Source organism: Nyctereutes procyonoides, unplaced genomic scaffold (genome assembly GCF_905146905.1).
Source record: "Nyctereutes procyonoides isolate TBG_1078 unplaced genomic scaffold, NYPRO_anot_genome, whole genome shotgun sequence".
In the NCBI taxonomy this organism is placed as follows: domain Eukaryota; kingdom Metazoa; phylum Chordata; class Mammalia; order Carnivora; family Canidae; genus Nyctereutes; species Nyctereutes procyonoides.
The window spans coordinates 17,158,970-17,184,122 of NW_026575147.1; the positions used below are offsets into that span (position 1 = coordinate 17,158,970).

General features: G+C 40.2%; 1 pseudogene; it reads left to right on the forward strand.

Moving 5' to 3' along the window:
• Window positions 1-23,746: 23,746 nt before the first annotated feature.
• On the forward strand, window positions 23,747-24,160 carry LOC129501358 (ubiquitin-conjugating enzyme E2 D3-like; annotated as a pseudogene).
• Window positions 24,161-25,153: the final 993 nt, after the last annotated feature.

A 25,153-nucleotide genomic window follows, 5' to 3' on the forward strand; every position in this document is an offset into this window, starting at 1 on the left:
GGTGGATACATGCTAACTTTACCTTTTTCCACCCCATTTTAAAGTTAGATGTGGCTTTTGGTCAATGAAATGTAACTGGTTTGGCCACTGAAATGTGAAAAGGAAGTCTCGTGTGGCCACTTCTGGGTAGAAAGTAGAATTTTTATGAGCCGGTACATGATTCGCCACTGTCAGTTTCCACCGTTGTATTGATTTTTGAAGATCAGTACATGTTAAGATGAAGCTTCCATCCACTTGGGTCTCTGAGTGACTCTGATGATCAAAGTGCTCCTACTGGCCTAAGTTAAACGTGTGGAATGACCAAGAAATACATTTTTGTTGTATTAAGTTACTGAAATTTGGAAATTATTTACTACTTCAGCATAGCCTGGCCTATCTTGACACATCTTTTACTCCCATTTTGAGCAAGAGAAGACTATAGATCCCATGAATCATTATGTAAAAAGTAACACATCTTCCTCTTTGTGTATCTCTCCCTGGTTTCTGATTCAGAACTCAAAGAATCTAGGTAGGTAATGTCAATAAATTAAAGCAGTTGTAAATGAAATTACTTATGTTATTCTTTCTTGGGTACATTGCTCTTGAACTGGTTGATGGATTGTGCTTCAGGAAATGTTTGCATTGATGAGAAAAGACAAAAAATAGGAAAGTATTTCTTTTTTTATTCTAAGCTCAGAATATTCTAGTGGTACTTTTACATTCCATTCATTTTTTAAAAATTCCTTTCCTCTTTCTTCTTCTCCTCCCCAGCTTGATGCTTGGCAAAAAGGACTATTGATTGTGATATAAATTACTGCATGAACCATAAAGCAACAATAAAAAGAAACATGTCTAACATACTGTTGCCAGATTCTGTTCTAAAAGTGCTAAGGGTACTGACTCCTTTCATTCTCACAAAAACACGATGAGGTGGGCTCTAGTTATCTGTTTTGTAAATGACTAACATGGAGCGTGGGGAGATGAAGTATATTGCGTAAATTCACAAAGCTGAGATTAAAAGTTTAGCTCCAGAATGTCATGCCTAACCATTCAAGACACGCACTCCTTCCCTAACTCTGACACCTCACATTCACTGAGACTTAGATAAGAGGACAATGTGTATGTAACTCTCACTCCACTATCACTGCAGTTGATTCAGTGGACTTGGTTAATCAGTAGATGCCTCCTCTGTCCCCCACACTATGTCCCTCTCTCTAACCTTGGGTGTTTTGTTGTTGTTGTTTTGTTGTTTTTAATGTCCTTTCTAGACAGAGAAGAGTCATTCTGCAATCAAGGGTAAGAGGGAATTCTTTCCTTCTTCCATTGAGAGATGGGATCTAGTTCTCCTCCCTCTAGGTCTGCCTTAGAGACTTACTTGACTGATAGAATGCAGCAGTTAAGAGATGTTCTGGGACTGTTAAGGCTAAGTCATTAAGAAGCTTTACATCTTCCATGCAAAATGCTCTGGACACTTGCTTTTGAAGTCCAGAGCTGCCAGATAAGAACTCCCATGCTAGGGGATCCCTGGGTGGCACAGCGGTTTGGCGCCTGCCTTTGGCCCAGGGCGCGATCCTGGAGACCCGGGATCGAATCCCACGTCAGGCTCCCAGTGCACGGAGCCTGCTTCTCCCTCTGCCTGTGTCTCTGCCTCTCTCTCTCTGTGACTATCATAAATAAATAAAAATTAAAAAAAAAAAGAAACTCCCATGCTAGATAAACTATATCCAGGGTGCAGGGGTGCAGGAGCACCTGGCTCTGGGGGGCTGAAACAAACCAGGTTCAGCCGCTCACTGCTCACAAAATCCAAAGGCAGAGAAATGAGCGGTGGTGAAGCAAGAAATTCATTTCTGTAAGGTCAATATGGGGAAGACAGCAGACTTATGTTCAAACGCTGTCTGCAAAGTACTAGAAATACTTCCAGGTGTATGTAAGGAAAAAGCGGGACAAAGGTTGGTGGGTGCATGCAGGTGGACAGTAAAGGCCAGATCGATCATTGTCCTGGGGTCAGTCCCAGGGGCCTTGCTTGCTCAGGGCAGTCCTTTATGCTTGAGGGGGATAGTTTCAATGTCCGCCAGGGGATGCTTTGCGCGCAGGGTCTTTTACCTGAATTAAGGGGGAAGCTGGTAAGAAGAACTTAATTAATTAGAAAATACAAACCGAGGTCAGAATGGAAGTAGTTGACATCTTCTTTCAAAACCCTGTGGAGAGAGGCTCTAAGCCTCCACAGAGAAAGGGGAGGTGTCTAGCTGAGCCCACCACCCAGCAGTTACCATAAAGGTGCCAGGCATATGAATGGAGCAATATTGGACCTTTTAGATCAGTCCCATCATCTGCAGGACCTAATTGAGCAGCACCAGCTGTGGCTCTATAGAGTAGATTTGCCCTGCTGAGTCATGCTAGGATTACTGATCCCCAAATCATAAGATAGAAGAGCACATCTTTTTGTGTTAAGCCATTAAGTTTTGTATTAGTTTCTTAAATAGCAGTTAATCGAACCAATTTGGTACCTGTGAATGGGTGTTGCTATAACAAAAACCTCAAACAAGTGGCAATGACTCTGAGACTTGGATGCAGCAGAACCTAGAAAGGTCTCAAGGAGACTATTAGTGAATGCTGGCAGGTATGGATAGAAAAAGGTGGATTAGGAAAAAAAAAAACTGTGTTGTTTTTAAGCAGAATTTAGGGGAACTATAGAGTTAGGACGTCCTTTTATTTATTTATTCACAAGAGACACAGAGAGGGAGGCAGAGACATAGCAGAGGGAGAAGTAGGCTCCCCATTGGGAGCAGGCATTTTGAGCCACCCAGGCATTCCATCCTCAACGTTTTTAGGAGCACTATTGAGCCACCCAGGCATTCCATCCTCAACGTTTTTAAGTGAACTGCACCAGCATGGACTGAAAGGGATTAAGGCAGTACAGAGTGAGAAGATGCTTTGGGACCCTCAACCTGCCAAGGAGAGCAAGCAAGCTGAGAAAGTTACCCAACTGAAAAAACAAGGACCATTTCTTACGGAAAAAGAAGAATGACTCAAAGAATTGGAACCAAAAACTCAGAGGATTTTCAGATCTAGAGGGACTAACCTCAAGGAGGCATATCCCAGGAGCCTAATCTTCACCTGAACTTATTTACATGGGAAGATTCTGGACTTCTGAGCAGAAACAATAAATGTTATGAAACTTTTGGGGGCAGGATGCCTGGGTGGCTCAGTGGTTGAGCATCTGCCTTTGGCTCAGGTCATTATCCCGGGGTCCTGGGATTGAGTCCTGCATCAGGTTCCCTGCAGGGATCCTGCTTCTCCCTCCGCCTATGTCTCTGCCTCTCTCTGTGTGTTTCTCATGAATAAATAGATAAAATCTTAAAAAAAAAACAACAACACTTTGGGGGGTTTTCGGAGAAAAGGAGTCAGGCATGTGGTAATATTTGTGGCCAAAAGGTGCAAGGCTGTGGTGGATTAAGGATGGTTGAAAATTCTTTGCTACTTCTCCCAGAAAGAGGTGGAGTCTAATTCTCCTCTCCTTGAATCTGAGATGGATTTAGTGAATTTTGCTTGACCAAGAGAATGAGGTGCTAGGTCACAAATTCCGACGGTGGGTAATAAGTCTTGCAGTTTCCACCCAGACCCCTTGGTATCCTCAGCTGCCATCAAAGAAGTCTGACTACCATGAGGTGGGGCCCTGAGACCACATGTGAAACACCATCCAGCAGCCCCCATCATGGCATTGGGCGTGACTCATAGTCTATGCCTGATGTGAGTGAAGTTGTTCCGGGACCTCCAGAACAGCCTTCAGCTGAATACCACCAAGTGACATAGTCAGTGCCATGTGGCACAGACAAATCGCCCAGCTGAAGCCTGTTCCAATTCCCAACCCAGAAAATCACAAGATATAATTAAACAGTTGTTGTTTTAAGCCATGAAGTTCTAAAGTACCTTGGTAATGCAGAAATAGACAGCTGAAATGATGCCTTAAAATGTGTATAACAATTCTGATACATCATTCATTTATTCATTCATTCAAAAAACACTGAGAACCATTGTGTATCAGGCACTATTCTATATACAAGGGACACAGCAGTAAAACAAACATACAGATAAACAGAAAAGACCTGTTTTCATGGAGTTTACAGTCTACTGGTATAGATACACAATAAACAAAGAATTATCTACAATATGCTAGATGGCGGTAAGTGTGATGAAGAGAAACCAGGCAATGTAAAGAAGGCATCCCAGCAAGGCATCCTTCTCTTATAAAGGAGCAGGTGGGGCCTTAGAGAGACTGACAGGCTGGTAAAAAGCAGGTTCCCAGGTATAATAAAACTGGAGTTTCATGTGGTGAAAAACCATCCGAGTTCATACATTTGAATCTGTGATCTATATTTGTTAGCAAAACAGGGCAACCTAAATGGGCAGAACTGAGGCTTGGGTGGATGTGCCTGGTTTCCTAGACGATGAGAGTAACCTGGAGAAGACAGGCCATGTGTGTATGAATTGAAAGATCTGCCCTTCAGGCGCTGGAGTGGGGCAGGGGCCAGGGAGTGTGTGACTCTAGGACTATATGTCGTAGGCAATGGGACAGCTGTACCTCAGAGCATCAGGGATCTGAACTGCAAGCAGTTTATAGAGATTGGGATGTAACCCTTAGGAGAAGCAGATATACTTGTGTGGGGTGGGGAGACTTTGAGAAAGACTTCATTTCCCTAAGGAACAGGTGGGAGTTCAGAAGTAGCTAATGTTCGTGGGACTTAATTTATTCCCACAAGCTGACAAAACTCTGAGGCAATTTGGTTAGTTTAGTTCATTCGATTCAACATTATTAGTTCAACAAACATGTACAGAGCATATGCTAGACATTGTGCTATGTGTCTAAAATCTAGTGTGGGAAGTTAGGCAGGCATTCATCAAACAATAACACAAATCAGATTGTGTGAAGTGCCACAGTAATGGTACAAAGAGAAACTTGGTGGGGGTGGTGATTAATTAAATCTGCCTAGAGTAGGTTTCATAAGAAAGGTAGCATCTGAGTCCTGAAGGATGCTAATAATACAAAACTTTATCATATATTATGATTGCAAAATACAGTGCTTTTATTTAAAAATTTAAATTTTCATTGGTAGAAGGAGAAATGCTCCCAGCCTTCCCTGACTGTTTGGGGTCCCCTTCATCTGGAAGAGCCTTGCAGCATTGCCCAATGTCGCTAACAGGCATCATAACAGAGTATTTTAGATTTCTGGCTCTAGAATCCAGGAGCTTTTCAAATCTCCCCTCCTGCACCAATTTCCAACCCCATGATTCTGACAAGTTAAACTCTGCTTTAGCTTCCTCATTTGTAAAAAAAAAAAAAAGGTTAATGATAATAACTACCTAATAGGGTAGTTGTGAGAACAAAATGAGATAATAAATGTAAAGCGTTTAATTTTTGCCCAGCACATTTTAAGCATTTGATAAATCATAGCTATTTTTTATTAATGGTTGCATACCAGGCAGGATTCCAATCCCCTATAGAAGTTGTGAATTTTAATTTTAGTTCTGCTCCAAACTGCACTCTAGGGCTAGGCCAGTGACCCAGATTTTCTACTTCTCAGCTCTCTGATTTATCATATGAGACCAAAGCACTGACAAGGAAGCTGGATAAGCTGCTTCCCTCACTTCCTAGCTAGAGTTGGGGAGAGGGAGGAGTGGATATTTCCTCCATCTTGTATTCCTCCCTTTGTCTCCCAACCTTCTCCCCCTGTCTTGAGGGAAGTGTGTGTGTGTGTGTGTGTGTGTGTGTGTGTGTGTGTGTGTATTCAGACCCATCTCCTTTACTTGCCACCCTTGTCTGTCAGCTGTAACGAAAACCACAAGGAAAGAAATTATGACCAAGCCTTCAGACAGCTGGTGGTAATTTACTCATACAATTCCCCCTCCTTTTTTCAACACCCACTATTTACGTGTATCTAATGCTAGAGGAGGGGGAATTGCACAAGAAATGTGGTATGCAAATTTCTAGGAAGGGGGCTGGAATAGTGAGGAGAGACTTGTGTGAATAATTACATGGATATTTCTCCTTGCTTTGCACATAGATATTTGGCCTAAAAATTAAAGCCATTGATATGAGGGTTAATAAAGAAATTTCTGGAACCAGAAACAATAGTAGAATAAATTTACAAATAGCTTCCAAGGCATTCATGACAATTGCACCATCACTAAAACTTGAGTCATTTTCGAGGAAAGGGACAAGCACTTCCAGTCCAAGGTCAGGGAGAGTGTATCAGGCAATCCAAACCACTTTAAAGACTCAGAGATGATAACTAAGGGCAGGGCATGATCCTGGTTTAGAGCTTGGATTCGATTCTGAATTAGAAAACATATTGCTTATGAGAAGGCACCCATATAGCTCTGGTCTCTGCCTTTGTTGCTTGTAACATGCCACCTACTAGCTTGTCCTCATATAATCCAATATGGATTTCTCTGGATTTAAAATTCTGGCAGACACTGAGAATCCCTGGTATTCTGTTTCCTCTACAGACTGGACCTAAGGATACACAGAAATTATACATAAAGTTTTAAAAGTTCAGTGTTATAATTCATATGTATGTGTGTATATATTTTTTCATATATACATGAGTATATGTAGATATATTTATTTAGAACATAAATCTGTTTTTTAAATCGCCATTTTTAAAAAAGATTTTATTTTTTTCTAAGTGTTATTTTTTTTAAACTTTTTTTTAATTTTTATTTATTTATAATAGTCACAGAGAGAGAGAGAGAGAGAGAGGCAGAGGGAGAAGCAGGCTCCATGCACCGGGAGCCCGACGTGGGATTCGATCCCGGGTCTCCAGGATCGCGCCCTGGGCCAAAGGCAGGCGCCAAACCGCTGCGCCACCCAGGGATCCCTAAAAAAGATTTTATTTATTCATTCATGAGAGATACAAAGAGAGAGAGAGGCAGAGACACAGGCAGAGGGAGAAGCAGGCCCAATGCAGGGAGCCCCACGTGGGACTTGATCCCGGGTCTCCAGGATCACACCCTGGGCTGAAGGCGGCGCTAAACCACTAAGCCGGGGGGGGGGGGGGGGGGGCTGCCCTTAAACCGCCATTTTGAAAAAAACTAAAAAATCTAAACATATGGAAAAACTGCAAAAATAGTACAATGAAATCTCATAAATCCTTTAGTTGATTCACCAATTGCTAACATTTTGCCACATTTGTTTCCCTCTCTTTCTCTATACACACACACACACACACACACTTAGTGTGTCACAGTAAGTGTGTTATTGATGAACCATTTGAAAGTAAGATGCAGACTTCACCCCTATATTTCAGGGTGCATCTCCTAAGAATGATAAAAATTATTAAATTATTGTGATTATATAAAAGAATATCATCTCTCCCAGGCCCACTTTTGTCACTATTAAACAGAATCTAATATTTGCATCGCAGTTACTTAACAAATATCAGGAACTATCCCTGGTAGATTTTTGGCTCAAATCTGCACAACTAATGAGTCTCATCAAAGTAATCACTCCCAGGACAAAGGCAAATGTACAAGAAAGATAAATTCCCTCTTCTACACTTAGAATTACTGGAAGCCAATTTCTTGTCAGTTTAGAACAGCTGTTTCGTCCTCTGTTCCAGCTGGCAAGGATTCATACATATTGACATGTAGTCTCAGAAAGCATCACACAATCAAGAAAAAATTTTAATGAGAAAGATTCCACATGTGCATATTCACTTTTGTCTTAATTTCTATTTTAGCATATAAGAAGCCAAAATACTGAGCTGTGGAGTTCAATATCAATGGCAATCCTAAACAAAAAAATTAGCATATTTCACAGTCTTTCACCATCACCAAGTTCAACAATTGCATTAAATACTCTTTTAATTAGATAAAAGTATCCCCATTTTAGGCTAGGTCTGTGATATAACAGTAAGTACAGAAATACTAGTTAGCTCTAAATCAGAAGTTATAATATACAGAGAAAATTATTGCACCCTATATATGTTGGCTTTGGTAAGTTCTCAAGAGATGGAGGGAAAAGTCAAAGCCAGAAGATCCTGGTGCTGATGGACTGGTTCAAGCTTTTTTTTTTTTTTTTTTTTTTAAGATTTACTTATTTAGGTATTATGCTGAGTGAAATAAATCAATAGGGAAAAGAAAATTATCATATGGTTTCACTCGTAAGTGGAATATAAGAAATAGTGAAAGGGACCACAAAGGAAAGAAGGGAAAGAGTGGGAAAAATTAGAGAGGAAGACAAACCATGAAAGACTCCTAACTCTGGGAAACAAACAAAGGGTTGCAGAAGGAGAGGAGGATGGGGGGATGGGGTAACTAGGTGACAGACACTAAGGAGCGCACTTGATGGCATGAGCACTGGGTGTTATACTATATGTTGGCAAGTTGAATTTAAATAAAATATTTTTAAAAGATTTACTTATTTATTTCATTTTAGAAAGAGACAGAGAGAGAACAAAAAGAGGGGAGGGGCAGAGAATCTCAAATAGACTCTGCTGAGAGGGGAGCCCAACACAGGGCTCAATCCCAGGGCCCTGAGATCATGACCTGATCTGAAATCAAGAGTTGGACGCTTAACCAACTGAAACACCCAGGCACCCCATCAAGCTTTTGATTCAACTGTGAAGGTGTTCAAGACTGGACCTCTGGTAAGGAAAGAAGTGCACCACCTTACCTGTGGTGCAAAATTTGAGGGATGCCAAAGATTCAGCAATCAGGATAACTGTTATCTTAATGCAGTATTTTTCAAAAACAAAATCATTGAGAAAAAAATCCATGATGAACAAAATATCAAGATGTTAAATAAAGGCAGGCTCCGCCTCTGCATTTGCAAGATCTTGGGAGTGAGTGCTTCCTTGCCCTCTGCTCAGGGCCCTGGTTTGTTCATCCTGGATGCCGTGACAAGAGCCAAACCTTTAGATGCTTCTCTACTGGTATTGTCTAGTGCTATGTTTTGCTGACCTTATTGGCAGCAGCTCTCTCTGCATCATGAACTGCCCCAGAGCAGGTGGCATCTTTAAGACATCACAAGGCAGAAGTAAATCTCAGCCTCCTCCCAGCCTCCTTCCCAAATAATTGGAAGGCTCAAGGGCAAGTTCCTGTGATTTATAGGGCATTGGGGAGGTGGTAGAACAGTGTGGGGAGAGGAGATGGTGGGAGACGGTAAAAAGAACAATTTATCTTATGTATTGCTGCTAAAGCAATTTCACTAGAATGGAAATTTTAGGAACCTTCCCTCTTAAGAAAACCCTGAGCCTCAACTCTCTGTTTGAGGCATCTACATACTCAAGTCAAAAATGAAATCCACTTCACCTTTAGTCCCTCCATCTCTTGGACCATAGTTGGCTCTAGAAATCAAAGTAGCCATGCTACATCCTCCATGCACATTCTACTGAATTCAAACTGCTAGGAAATTTCACCAGACTGGAGCCTCTCCTTTGGCAAGAGCTGCCTATCCACAAGACCATGAACCTAATCTTGTATCAGTGCAAACCATCTAGAGATGCTCCTTGCTGACAGAACCTATCTTACAAAATCAGGCTCACAGATAAAGGTTGGTCCTTAGATGGATCATCAATGCTCCAGATACTCACAGTCCCCAACACTACCCCGTATGGTCTTACACCTGACCTGTTTCACTCATTTATGTTACCTACCAGGTTGTCTGCAGGTACCAGGCATTTTTATATCCCTTCAGGACTTGCCTTATTCCTGGTGATGGGGCACCCTAGGCCTGCCTTCTGCCTCTCCTTAAATCTGTCTCACCGGACCAGTCTGCTTCTTTAATATTGGGTCTTTTGTGCCACCCTTTGTGCCACCTTTCTCTAAAATCTACCCCTGAACAGGACAGGGGAATCACAGCTCAGAACCTCAGCCTGAAGAGCTGAACCATTTTCCAGGCTCTTGACAGTCCCTTTACCTCAGGCCGGACTCTGCTTCCCGTTTTCTTTTTTTTTTTAATTTTTTTATTCATTTATGATAGTCACACAGAGCGAGAGAGAGAGAGAGAGAGAGAGAGAGAGAGGCAGAGACACAGGTAGAGGGAGAAACAGGCTCCATGCACCGGGAGCCCGACGTGGGATTCGATCCCGGGTCTCCAGGATCGCGCCCTGGGCCAAAGGCAGGCGCCAAACCGCTGCCACCCAGGGATCCCTGCTTCCCGTTTTCTTTTACTGAAGTATAACACGGCCCAGTTCAACCAAAAGTAGGGCCCCAGTTGTCTACCTCAGTTCCTGCTTCTTTATTTGCAGGGATTGGGCCCTCTTTCCAGTCTTCCTTGACATCCAATTTCTGCCTGGGAGATGTGGACAGACCAAGTCCTGAGATGATGGGGTAAAGGGAAGGGAGGTCCTGGGGGCCAGCCAAGACAGAAGGAGGTAAGATACCCAAAAGTCTTAAAATATACAAATGGCTTTTAAGGTTTTCCTGGAGCAAGGAAAAGAGAAAAAAAGTTGTAGCCATTGAAGAGCTCAAGTTGAAGGCTGAGAAAAACTAGCCCCTCTGTCAAACTAGAAGAGTAAAAAGAAGGTATAAAATATAGAGATGCACCAAAGTTCAGCACTGCCATTGAGCCAAAATCTGCCATTTGGCTTCAGTTTTAGAAAACTCAATAGCTGAATGCTTACTTCAAATGCTTTCTTACATCTCTGAACTTGTGCTTATGTGGATACTATAGTATCTGATGACCATAGCATGCCACTAATACATATAGAATGTGCCACGTAGATTTTTGTTACTATCTGAACATTCATCTTCAAATACAGGCAAATTTTCTAGGTATAATTTGGAGTGAAAAATGTCCTTATATGTTTTACATGTGGAAATTCTGTTAATCCTTCGAATTATAAAAGTTTAAGTATTACTTCAAGAGTGAAATAATGCAATAATGAAAAATAATTATGAAAGTTATTAATTTAAAAATCAGTAGTTATTAATTTTACTAATAACATAAGTAATGTTATAAATAGTATGTTAATGGGATATATGCCCCCAGTTTCTGGCTCTACCAAGCCGCAACCAGTATGAGGGCAGCTTTGCTAATTTATATTAAAAACATACTCTAATTTGGTGGCAAGTACTGTTACATGGTATACATAGGAGAGACAATGGATACACCAATGAGGATCTTTTCTCAAGCCAACTTTGCTAAACACATAGTGGTTAGAAACCATCACCGTAAACTGCATATACAAGGTGGTCTCCCAATAGGTTATCTAAGGCAGAGCCTTTCAACCAGTGTACCTCTTGTGCTGCAAACAGTTTACACTGTGCAGACACTGTTCTCCTCAATCCTTGCAGCATGCAAGAAGATAGCTGGAACCAGTCACTGTTGACCATATCTTTCAGGGATGCTTGGAGGGGTGATTGAGCAAGTAGAATCTGATGTTTTTTGTTCTGTAGATACAGATGGAAACAACGTGGCATAGTCTTTGGCCTCAGCTCTGATTCCATTTATCCTTTCTTTTTTGTGCTTGATCTATACTAGCCTCATTTCAAAAGGAAGGAAGGAAGGGAGCCAATCCTGTTGTTCCTCGAATTTTCAGGCAATTCTGTAATGGATGTAGACTGTGGTAGGCAGTCTCTAAGGTAGCCCCCAATGATCCCTGGTAATCCACTCTTGGTACCAGAACCAGACTTACTATAAGGGATTGGCTCATGCAATTATGGAGGCTGGGAAGTTCTACTATCTGCTGTCTAGAAGCTGGAGACCCAGGAAAGCTGATGTTGTTTCCAGAACCAGAAGGCCCATGGTATAAATCCCAGTCTGAGGTTAGAAGACTAATGTGTCAACTCATGTGCCCAGTCAGGGGGAGCAAATTCTCCCTTCCTCTGTCTTTTTGTTCTATTTAGGATCTCAAGGAATTCAATGGTGCCCATCTACAGTGGGGAGAGCAATTTGCCTTACTCAGTCTGCCAATTCCAACTGCTAATCTCATCTGGAAACACCCTCACTGACTCACCCAGAACTAATTTTTCACCAAATATCTGGAGACCCTGTGATCCAGTCAAGTTGACACATACAATTCACCATTACAGTCACTAAGTTTTGGCATAATTTGCAATGCAGCAATAGACGACTGATTCATAAGGCTCCTAAACTTTCCCTCAATCCAAGGTGATTCTGTATAGTTAAAGACTTAGCCCTCTCATTCAAAAAGAAGCTATTATTCTCTTTGCAGTTAAGAAAAATAATTTAGAACATTTATTTAAGTCTACACAGTAGGACCTAGATTTATGGTGAAAATTAAAGGACCAAATAAATAGTACTTTTGTAAGACCATTCTGTATAATACATTGCTTAAGAGTTCTCTTTCCAGAATGTGCTTTTAATTACTACCAAGAATATTTTTTTCTTTTAGAAGATATGTGCAATCCATGAAAACCTTTGTTTTTAAAAAATATTTATTTGTTTGTTTATTTGAGAAAGAGACAGAGAGTGAGCACACATGTACACATAAGCAGGGGGTAGGCAGGGAGGGGCAGAGGGAGAGGAAAAGGCAGACTTGCCACTCAGCAGGGATCCTGATGCCAAGGCTGGATCCCAGGACCCCGAGATCATGACCTGAGCTGAAGGCAGATGCTTCACCAACTGAGTCACCCAGGTGCCCCCATGAAAACCTTTCTTGTTGAAATTAATAAAGCTATTTAGTTGGAGATTCCAAAGTCAAGATATGTATAGCAAGAAGACAAAAAGATGTTATAGATTTAAATACTTTGGAAACAAGAAAGATGCTAAAATATGGTACTATTTCTGTTTGTACACTAAGGTCACTTGTTCACATTGACATTTCTTGGTTCCACTCTCTCTGAGCTAATGTTGAACAGTTGAATGTGAGTATGTGATAAGCACACACACACACAGAGTGGACAAAATCGCCCCATTCTGTGAATTCATGTGTTTATTGTTCTGGGCAGTGAGCCCAGCTTGTTTTAAGTATTTGTTATTTGAACAGTGCTCCAGATTCTGCTTTGAAATGTACAATTCACCCATTTTTATTGATTTGAATATGGAACTATTTGATGTTTTTCTGATAGATTTTCAGTCACATCCAGGTATGCCTCTTTTTGTTTTAAACAAGTCATTCATTTTTCCGTGCTTTCAGGACTTAGACTGTATGAATTAGAAAGCAAACCCTCTCAAGGTCAAATTTTGATAATGGAGCTTATTATATTAAAATAAATGACATTTTACACTTGTTATGCTAATTTGGAGACCAGACCATATTTGTCAAAGTTCTATCACAGGCTTTTTGTTCTTGTTTTAGTTTGTTTTTTAAGGAAAAGAAAATCTAGGGCCATTGAAAAGAAATATTTTAAAAGCAAGATGGACAAAAATAATTACTCCAATGCACATGAAACACAGATTTAGCACCTGCCAATTAAGCACCACTTCTACCATTTTGTAACTGTGATATGGTGCCACATTATTTAACTTTTCTATAAAAAGGAAAATAATAATATCTTTCTCACAGAATTGCAGTGAGGATCAAATGACATTATGTTAATAAATTGCTTAAGATATGGCTTGGTATGTAGCAAGTGCTCAATAAAAACTATTAATGATGCAAATTATAAATGCAATCATCATAACAATGATACTGCTGCTGCCATAAATGTTGATGATCAAAATCTAAATTACAGAATTTTGTGAGATCTAGCATAAATACTCTTTATTTATGGGGCTCTCCATCTGGTCATCATATGCAACCCTCTGTGAAGGTGTTTTTTATATTATCCAGTGTCCCCTCCATTGGAGAGACCTCCAGCCTTGTCCCATATCACCTAACCACCACCACCCCCATAATGAGTCGGAAAAAACTTCAACTATGGTTAAGCAGAAAACTTCAACCCAAGGTTTCAAATATAGCTTAATACAAAGACTCCAACAGTGAAGTTGTCTTTCTCATCTCAGTCATTTTCTGTTCTGATTTTATTTTCAGCATCTTCAATGCAGTGAATTATCTGCCAGGAGGCCCTACAGAAATTCTCTGAGGCTTGCACTCATTAGAAGAGAGGCTGCCTCTTTCAGGAGGCCCCTGAAGAAATCTGTTTGAGTCAAGTGCCTATCCCTGAACTAATTCCTGAGGGCATGGGGAAAAATTAATCTTTTTTCCCCATTAACATGAAAAAAATATTTTGTTTAAATAGACTTAATTTTCTTAGAGCAACTTTAGGTTTAAATACTTTTTTTGAAAAGGGCCTCTGATACCTCCTCATCTAATTCACCATCAAATTCTGTTAGCTCTACCTCCTGTGTGTGTATATATTTTAAAGATTTTATTTATTTTTGCGCACATGAGAGAGAAAGAGAGAGGGAGGGGGAGAGGGATAGCGTGTGTGCATACATGCACTCTTCGGCTCAAGCAGGAGCATGAGTTGGGGGAGGGGCAAGGGGAGAAGCAGATTCCCTGCTGAGCAGGGAGCCCAATGTGGGACTCTATCCCAGGACCCCAATATCATGACCTGAGCCAAAGGCACACACTTAACCAACTGAGCCACCCAGGGGCCCTTCCAAAATATATTTTGCCTCCATTCACTTCTTACCAGCCTGACTGCTACCACCACAATATGAATAACCACTATCTCATATCTGGTCTACTTACTGTAACAGTCTCCAAAGCAGCCTCCTTTGCTTCCACTCTTGGCCTCCTAAAGTCTATTCTACAAAAGCAGAGTGATATTTTAAAACATTTTCGAGATCATGTCATGCTTATGCTTCAACCCCTACATTGGTTTGCCAAAGCAAATCAACTTCTTACCACAGTCTACAAGATCTCAGCTCACCTCTTCTCTCATTTCCTGCCACCCTCCCTCTGTTCAGCATGCTCCTTCGGTCCTGGTCATCCTTCTGTTCCTCAAACACTCCAAGCTTATTCTGACTTTAGGGTTTGACAATTACAGTTCTCTCACAACCTGCTCGATCCCTCTCTAATCAATGATTTTATTTTATTTTCCTTATAAACCGTATTAACATCAGAAATCACTTTATCATATATATATGCTGTGTATCTCCTCACCATTCCTACAACTTCATTAAACTTAAGCTTGTGAAGGTAGAGCCTTTATTCAATAATCCTACTCTTCATTCTATTGCAACACCCAGTATTATGGCCGGCATTCCATACATACTTTTTGAAAAGATGAATAAGCCAACTTTGGCTAAATTAAATTTTTTTTAAGGATAGCTGGAAGGGAAGACCCACAGAATCAAAGGAAGAGTTGAAGACTCAAAAGAATAGGCTCAGAAAGGGCAGAAGAAACAATAAGGAGCCAGGAAACACCTGGTTTCAACCATTTTTCTACTTTATGTGGCACCACCAAATATGTGCGATGTTTATGAAGACAGTCAGATTGTCCTAATGTGAGTCTCATCAGCATTATATAGCTGGGAGACCTTAATTGACCTTTTCTTTAATGAACAATGGGGTAAAAAGGTAAATCTCTAAAAGAAATGTAGGGTTTTTTTTTCATTTGTTTTTACTGAAGTGCAATTTGCTAACATATAGTATAACATCCAGTGCTCATCCCATCAAGTGCTCTCCTCAGTCACCCCAACCTCCCGCCCACCTCTCCTTCCCAACCCTTTGTTCATTTCCCAGAGTTAGGAGTCTCTCATGGCTTGTCTCCCTCTCTAATTTTTCCCACCTTTCCCTTATAATCCCTTTCACTATTTCTTATATTCCACGTATGAGTGAAACCATAAGATGATTGTCCTTCTCTGATTGACATATTTCCCTCAGCATAATACCCTCCGGTTCCATCCACGTCAAAGCAAATGGTAAGTATTCATCCTTTCTGATGGCTAATATTCCATTGTATATATCGACCACATCTTCTTTATCCTTTCATCTGTCAAATGTCATAGTGGCTCCTTCACAGTTTGGCTATTGTGGACTTTGCTGCTGTGAACATTGGGGTGCAGGTGTCTCAGCATTTCACTACATTTGTATCTTTGGGGTAAATACCCAGTAGTACAATTGCTGGGTCATAGGGTAGCTCTATTTTTATGTCTTTGAGGAACCTCCACACAGTTTTCCAGAGGGGCTGCACCATTTCACATTCCCACCAACAGTGCAAGAGGGTTCCCCTTTCTCCACATGTCTCCAACGCTCATTGTTTCCTGTCTTGTTAGTTTTCCCCATTCTCACTGGTGTGAGGTGGTAGCTCATTGTGGTTTTGATTTGTATTTCCCTGATGGCAAATGATGCAGAGCATTTTCTTGTATGCTTGTTGGCCATGTCTATGTCTTCTTTGGTGAAATTTCTGTTCATGTCTTCTGCCTATTTCATGATTGATTTTTTTGTTTGTTTCTTGGGTGTTGAGTTTTATAAGTTCTTTATAGATCTTGGATACTATCCCTTTACCTGATATGTCATTTGCAAATATCTTCTCCCATTCTGTAGGTTGTCTTTAGTTTTGTTGACTGTTTCTTTTGCTGTGCAGAAGCTTTTTATCCTGATTAAGTCCCAATAGTTCATTTTTGTTTCCCTTGCCTTCATAGATGTATCTTGCAAGAAGTTACTGTGGTCAAGATAAAAAAAGTTGTTGCCTGTGTTCTCCTCTAGTATTTTGATGGAATCTTGTCTCACATTTAGATCTTTCATCCATTTTGAATTTATCTTTGTGTATGGTGTAAGAGAATGGTCTGGTTTCATTCTTCTGCATGTGGCTGTCCAATTTTATGAGCACCATTTATTGAAGAGACTGTCCTTTTTCCAGTGGATATTCTTTCCCACTTTGTTGAATATTATTAGTTGGCCATAGAGTTGAGGGCCCATTTCTGGGTTCTCTATTCTGTTCCTTGATCTATATTTCTGTTTTTGTGCCATTACCATACCGTTTTGATGATCACAGCTTTGTAATATAGCTTGAAATCTGGCATTCTGATGCCACTGGCATTGGTTTTCTTTTTTTAATATTCCTCTGGCTATTCGGGGTCTTTTCTGATTCCACACAAATCTTAAGATGATTTGTTCCAACTCTCTGAAGAAAGTTCATGGTTTTTTGATAGGGATTGCATTAAATGTGTAAATTGCCCTGGGTAACATTGACATTTTCACAATATTTATTCTTCCAATCCATAAACATGGCATGTTTTTCCATTTCTTTGTGTCTTCCTCAATTTCTTTCAGAAGTGTTCTGTGGTTTTTAGGGTACAGATCCTTTACCTCTTTGGTTATGTTTATTCCTAGGTATCTTATGGTTTTGGGTACAATTGTAAATGAGATTTATTCCTTAATTTCTCTCTCTTCAGTCTCACTGTTAGTGTATAGAAATACCATTGATTTTGTACCCTGCCACATTGCCAAATTGCTGTATGAATTCTAGCAATCTTGGGGTGGAGTCTTTGGGGTTTTCTATATACAGTATCATGTCATCAGAGGGAGAGTTTGACTTCTTCTTTGCCAATTCGAATGCTTTTTATTTCTTTTTGTTGCCTGATTGCTGAGGCTAGGACTTCTAGTACTATGTTGAATAACAGTGGTGAGAGTGGACAACCCTGTCATGTTCCTGATCTTACAGGAAAGGCTCTCAGTTTTTCCCCATAGATAATGATATTCGCTGTGGGCTTTTCATACATGGCCTTTAGGATGCTGAGGAATGTTCCCTCTATCCCTACACTTTAAAAGAGTTTTAATCAGAAATGGATGCTGTATTTTGTCAAATGCTTTCTCTGCATCTATTGAGAGGATCATATGGTTCTTGTTTTTTCTCTTGTTGATGTGATCTATCATGTTGATTGTTTTATGAGTGTTGAACCACTCTTGCATCCCAGGGATAAATCCCACTTGGTCATGGTAAATAATATTCTTAATGTACTGTTTGATCCTATTGGCTAGTATCTTGGTGATTATTTTTGCATCCGAATTCATCAGAGATATTGGTCTATAATTCTCCTTTTTGGTGGGGTCTTTGTCTGGTTTTGGAATCATGGTAATACTGGCCTCATAAAATGAGTGGGGAGTATTCCCTCCTTTTCTATACCTCGAAACAGCTTTAGTAGAATAGGCATTATTTCTCCTTTAAACGTTCGATAGAATTCCCTGGGGAAGCCATCTGGTCCTAGACTTTTGTGTCTTGGGAGGTTTTGATGACTGCTTCAAAATTAATCTGGTTATTGACCTGTTCAGGATTTCTATTTCTTCCTGTTCCAGTTTTGGTAATTTGTGGTTTTCCAGAAATTCATCCATTTCTCCTAGATTACCTAGTTTGTTGGCATATAGCTGCTCATAATATATTTTTAAAATCATTTATAGGGATCTCTGGGTGGCTCAGTGGTTTAACGCCTGCCTTTGGCCCAGGGCTTGATCCTGGAGTCCTGGGATCGATTCCCATATCGGGGTCCCTGCATGGAGCCTGCTTCTCTCTCTGCCTGTGTCTCTGCCTGTGTGTGTGTGTGTGTGTGTGTGTGTGTATCATGAATAAATAAAATCTTTTTTTTGGGGGGGAATAAGTAAAATCTTTTTAAAAATCATTTAAATTTCCTTGGTATTGGTTGTGATCTCTCCTCTTTCATTTGTGATTTTATTAATTTGAGTCTTTTTTTTTTTAATAAGGCTGGCTAGGGGTTTGTCTATCTTATTAATTCTTTCAAAGAACCAACTCCTGGTTTTGTTGATCTGTTCTACAGTTCTTCTGGTCTTTATTTCATTGAGTTCTGCTCGATCCTTTATTATCTTTCTTCTGCTTGGTATAGGTTTCACTTGATTTTCTCTCTCCAATTCCTTTAGGTGCAAGGTTAGCTCGTGTATTTGAGTTTTTTCCAATTTTTTGAGGGAGGCTTGTATTGCGATGTATTTCCCTCTTAGGACTGCTTTTGCTATATCCCAAAGATTTTGAATGGTTTATCTTCATTTTCATTAGTTTCCATGAATCTTTTTAATTCTTCTCTAATTTCCTGGTTGATCCATTCATCTTTTAGTAGGATGCTCTTTAACCTCCACGTGTTTGAATTTCTTCCAAATTTCTTCTTGAGATTGAGTTCTAGTTTCAAAGCACTGTGGTCTCAAAATATGCAGGGGACAATCCCAATCTTTTGGTATTGGTTGACACCTGATTTCTGACCCAATATGTGGTCTATTCTGGAGAAAGTTCCATGTACCCTTGAGAAGAATGTGTATTCAATTGCATTGGATGGAAAGTTCTATATATATCTATGAAATCTCTTTGGCCCAGTGTATCATTTAAAGGCCCTTGTTACTTTGGTGATGTTCTGCTTAGAATATCTGTCATTTGCTAAAAGTGCCATGTTGAAGTCTTCTACTATTAGTGTATTATTATCTAAGTATGTCTTTACTTTGGTTATTAATTGATTGATATACTTGGCAGCTCCCACATGAGGGGCATAAATATTCATGATTGTTAAAGCTTCCTGTTGGATAGACCCTTTAAGTATGATACAGTGTCTCTCTTTATCTCTTACTACAGTCTTTGGCATAAACCTTAATTTATCTGATATGAGGATTGCTACCCTAGCTTTCTTTTGAGGACCATTTGAATGGTAAATGGTTCTCTATCCCTTCATTTTCAGGCTGGAGGTGTCCTTAGGTCTAAAATGAGTCTTTTGGAGATAGCAAATAGGTGGGTCTTGCTTTTTTATCGATTCCAATACCCTGCATCTTTTGATGGGCTCATTTAGCCCATGCACATTCAGAGTAACTATTGAAAGATATGAATTTAGTGTCATCATATTACCTATTCAGTCTCTGTTTCTGTGGATTGTTTCTTTGGGTTTCCTCTTTCTTTACAGGTCCCCCTTAATATTGCTTGCAGAGCCGGTATGGTAGTCACATATTCTTTCAGTTTCTACCTATCCTGAAAGCTCCTTATCTCTCATTCTATTCTGAATGACAGCCTTGCTGGATAAAGTATTTTTGGCTGCATGTTTTTCTCATTTAGTACCCTGCATACATCACACCAGCCCTCTCTGGCCTGCTAGGTCTCTGTGGAGAAGTCTGCTGTTAATCTGATATTTCTCCCCATATAAGTTAAGAGTCTCTTGTCTCGAGCTGCTTTAAGAATTTCTCTTCATCTTTGAAATTTGCAAGTTTCACTATTAAATGTCAAGGTGTTGAATGGTTTTTATTGATTGGGGGGGGCATCCTCTCTATCTCTTGGTTCTGAATGCCTGTTTCCTTCCTCAGGTTTGGGAAGTTCTCAGCTATGACTTGTTCAAATACACTTTATAGTCCTCTCTCCTTCTCAGCCTCTTCTGGAATCCCAATTAGATGTATATTCTTCCTTCTCAAGCTATTATTTATTTCCCTAAGCCTTTCCTCATGGGATCTTAATTGTTTTTTCTCTTTTCTTCCTCAGCTTCCTTCCTTACCATCAACTTGTCTTCTTTGTCACTCATTCTCTTTTCCACCTCATTAACCCTAACATTTAGAACATCCAGTTTGGATTGCATTTCATTTAACCTATTTTTAATTTCAGCCTGATTAGATCTCAATTCTGCAATAATGAAGTCTCTAGAGTCCTTTATGCTTTTTTTCCAGAGCCACCAGTAGCTCCATAGTTGTACTTCTGAATTGAATTTCTGACATCATATTTAAATCCAAATCCTGTAACTCTGTGGCAGAGAGTACTGATACCATTTCATTCTTTTGTGGTGAACTCTTCCTTCTAGTCTTTTTGCCCAATGCAGAATGGCTGTATGAGCGGCCTGAGTCAAGAATATCAACCACAAACTAAGTAAAATACACCCTAGATGATTCTGAAGAGGTCAGAAGCCAGAAAATTAAGGAAAAATAAGAATAGAAAAAAATAAAACAAAAAGACCACTAAAGTGAAAAACAAATTTTATTTTTTTTTAAATTTTTTTTTATTTATTTATGATAGTCACAGAGAGAGAGAGAGAGAGAGAGAGAGAGAGAGAGGCAGAGACACAGGCAGAGGGAGAAGCAGGCTCCATGCACCGGGAGCCCGATGTGGGATTCGATCCCGGGTCTCCAGGATCGCGCCCCTGGGCCAAAGGCAGGCGCCAAACCGCTGCGCCACCCAGGGATCCCTGAAAAACAAATTTTAAAACAAAGTAGTAAAAATAAAAAGCCAAAAACAAAGAAGAAAAAAGAAAAAGAAAAAAAAGAGTAGAGAATAGAGGGAAAAAAGGGGGGTGGATAATGGTGGTGAGGAAGTGGTAGTGGAGAGAGAATGTAGTCTACCTAAGGTGTCCTAGTGGGTGATCCTCTTGATTTTGAGTGTATTTTGTTATGTGTCCTAGAAGATGTTCAATCCCAAATTTATATAAACCAGCAATACTTCTATAAAACCCCAACATTGACCACAAAAACATAAACAAAATAAAAGAGGGGGGAAGAATGGGACAGAAGAGAATATAATCTCACAGAATGAACCAACACGGTGTTCCACTTGGTTCTGGGTGTATGTTGGTCATGTTTTAGAAGGTACTAAGTTCCATTGAAAACAAAACGAGGCAAAAACAAAAAACAAAAACCAAACACCCATATTTCATATATCTACCAAAATTGAATTGAATACATTGATGGGAATCCAAAAGTGAAAAATATATCTAAGACATGTAATTGTGGAAATATGAAAGTCAAAAAGGAAAAAACTTAAAAATGAAGAGCTGGTAAAATATTGTAGTTTAGGTGGGAAAAGAGAAAAAATATTGGACATTTTTAGTCTGATATAAAAACAAGTCATAATGGAAAAAAAAAAAAGGACCCTGTAGTTCTATATACTATTTTCCCTCAGTCCTGGAGCTTTCCAGTGCTGCTTTGTCAGTAAACTTGCTCTTCCCTTGTTTTTCCAGCAGTTCTTCTGGGGTAGGGGTCTGCTGTGCTGATTCTCAGGTGTCTGTGCCTTTGCAGAGATGTCCCGCCCCTGGACAGGTGCTGGGCTCAGTATGAGCTGTTCATCCTGTGAGGCTTTTGTTCCCTGGCAGTCCTGCCTCTCCCAGGCACAAGGTGAAACAAAGAGGAAAAACTACAATGGTGGCAGCCAGGTTTCCAGCTCTAGAATGGAGCTCCCTCGAGTAACTAACCACAGTCTCCCAGTCCGCACTGGCCTAGATGCTCCTGGGGGCAGGTGTGGATGCATAGCTTGCAGGGCGCCTGCAGGCAGGAGAATTCTTGCTTTTCTGTGCCGTCCCCTATTCCTCCTGTACCAGGGGGAATGCCTGATCTCTGACTTTGTTTTATTGGGTGCCTTGGGATCTGGGGCCCTGTGCCACTGGACCCGTGCTCCCGGGGACTGCCTCTCCTGAAGGGAATGGGATACAGCCACCTCCTTCTGGACCTCATCCACCTAACCGACTGGCTTCTCCCAAATGCCCTGGAGGAATGCGGGGCTCCAGCCTTTTACCGATATCTGGCTGCAGTTTGCAGTGAGCTTCCCCCGGGCCCCCCTCCACTTATAGTCACTCAGGAATCTTAAGCCTTCACTGTCCCTCCTCCCATTCTGCCCAATTTCCTTGCTAAGCACTTCTCAGTCAGGGAAAACTCCGGTGTGGATTTTTAAAGTTCCCATTTCTCCGGGGCTGGGCCTTCTTGCTCTGGAGGCTTTTGCCACTCTGCTTTAGCCTGGCTACTCACAGTTTCCCTTCCCCACTTTATTCTTTTATTCTTTTTTTTTTTTTTCACCTTCCTACCCTGTTAGAAGCAACAAGTGTCCTCTTTGTAGCATTCCAGGTATTCTGTCTTTAAATCTCAGGTCGAATTTGTAGGTGTTCAGGATGTTTTGAGAGTTATCTAAGTAAGTTTGTGGGGCCAGGTGAGTTGAGTCCTGCTCTTCCACCATATTGCCACTCCCCCAGGAATGTAGAGGTTTTGTCCAAAAGAGGGAGAAATGAATGCTCCCACAGCCTCAATAAATAAATAAGCATTAACAAATCTCTACAATAATCCCTGACCTTGTCATCTACAAGACATCTACTTTATTCTACTATTAACTGATGCATGCACAAGAAATGTAAATATATTTTAATATATACCTAAGTCAAATAAAAGAGAAAGATACACCTATTAAAAATTATATAGCACATTCAGAAGATATGCTCTAAAAGTTTTCTCTTTCCTATGGCTCAGAAAAATTACAGGTCAGAGATGGTTCTACAAGACAACTTTTGGATGTTCCAAACTGAAGTAATTCATTTCCCTGATACCTACTTCTCATACCATATTATCTATCTCAGTTAATGATATTATTACTCACTCCATAATTGACCTAGAAATTTAAGAGTAACTCTTGTTTCATCCTTCTTGATCAGCAAATCCTATCCCTTCTACTTCAGAAATTCTCAAATTCATCCCTTCTTCACCTTCTCTACTACCAATGCTCAAGTTCAGGCCTTCATTACCTCTGACCCTAGCTTCTCAATGATCCCCTGTCTCTTCATTCAACACACCTAACCCCATCTCCCACATGGTTGTCACACAGTTCTAAAGGAAAGATCTAAATATGACATTTCCCTGCTTTAAAAGTTTCTATAGCATTACACTGACTCCCTGCCTTATGTCTTGGTTGGAGTGACACAACACCAAAGTCTCTCAGAATTATTTATAAATGAAATAGTTTTGTTTGTTTTAGAAAGAGAGAGAGGTATCACATGCATGAGCTCCATTGGGCCTAGAGGCACCAGCTACCTCATGGGGAGGCTGAGGCCACAGCTTGAGGGAGGCTCTGTGTCTGGCAGAGCTGGTGTGAAAGAAACAATCTTTCCCTGCCACCTGGATAATCAAGAGTTTTGGCTGGACCTTTGAGCACACACCAAGAAAGTGAGGAGCTGGAAGAAAAGCAGACTATGGTGCTGAAATGGATTAATAAGGACCTTAGTGATTTGGACCATGACCCTCCAGTACAATGTTCTGCACATCCAGTTGGGGATGGTATGTTTCATTGGCAAACCACAATTATGGGACCTAATGAAAGTCCATGTCATGATGCTGTATTCTTTCTGACAATTCATTTTTCTACAGGCAACCCCTTCAAACCACCTAAGGTCATATTTACGATAAGAATTTATCTTCCAAATATTAACAGTAATGGCAACATTTGTCTCAATATTCCAAGATCATAGTGGTCTCTGCTTTAACTTTTCTAAAGTTCTTTTATCCATTTGTTCACTGCTATGTGACTCAAATGCAGATGAACTCCTAGTGCCAGATATAAGTACAACAGAATATCTCAAGAATGGACTCAGAGCTATGCCATGTGATGCTAAGTTAAAATCAGAATAAATCTTATGACTCTGAGATCATTCCCTGAGCAGAAATCAAGAGTTGGAGGCTTAACAGACTGAGTTACACAGGTGCCCCTAAATGCAATAATTATTTTTAAATCCAGGGTTCTTTAACCCTACTGTATATGAGAAAACTCAGAGTATTTTTAAGGAATATGGATGCTAGGGCCTCAATCTAAAAGAATCTTGTTTAACTGGTCTGGAGTAGATCCTGTACATCCATTTTTTAAATTTCCTCCCAATGCCAGGTAATTCTAATGTGGTCAGGGTTGAAAACTACTAATTTGAAAGATGGCTAGAGAGGTACTTCTACTTCCAGACAGCATGATGTAACAGGGTCCATATTTATTTTTCCTCACCCTTGACAGAAATAACTAAAAAATTAGACAAAATACATTAAACAATTATTTTAAGGCCCTGGTTATCAGGCAACACATATAGTGGTCCCTGAGACAAGAGAAACAAAATGAGCCCTTGTTTATTGCCTAAAGAGAGTTTACAAGTAGGAGTGGTAGAAGGAACCCAGGCAAAGCTTAGTTGTCTCCCAAAGTTGAGGAGATAAAGCTAGAAATTTGGGATGGCCAAGGCTGCTAGAGTGCATAGAGCAGAGTACCAGAAAGAAGAGAAAATTCCAGATATCCTGAATATTCATTTGAGTAATGATCAGCATATTTGTATGAGAAAACTAAGGGTAAGAATCAGAGGAAATGATCCTCTATTCATACAAGGGTGGAAATAGTTTGTCTCTCTATTAACTAAATTAAAAAAAAAACCCTCATAATTTACATAATTTTCATAAAAACTCATAAGTAAAGTATTCAGAAGGATATCACCCCTGTAGTAGGGAAAGTCAGTCCCTATATGAAATGTTGCTTTGGCTCTATCAAACAAAGATTAAAAACAATACCTGAAAGGATCAAATTGTTTCCAAATAAGTTAATTATGTCCCCAAATAAAGCTCAAGAATAT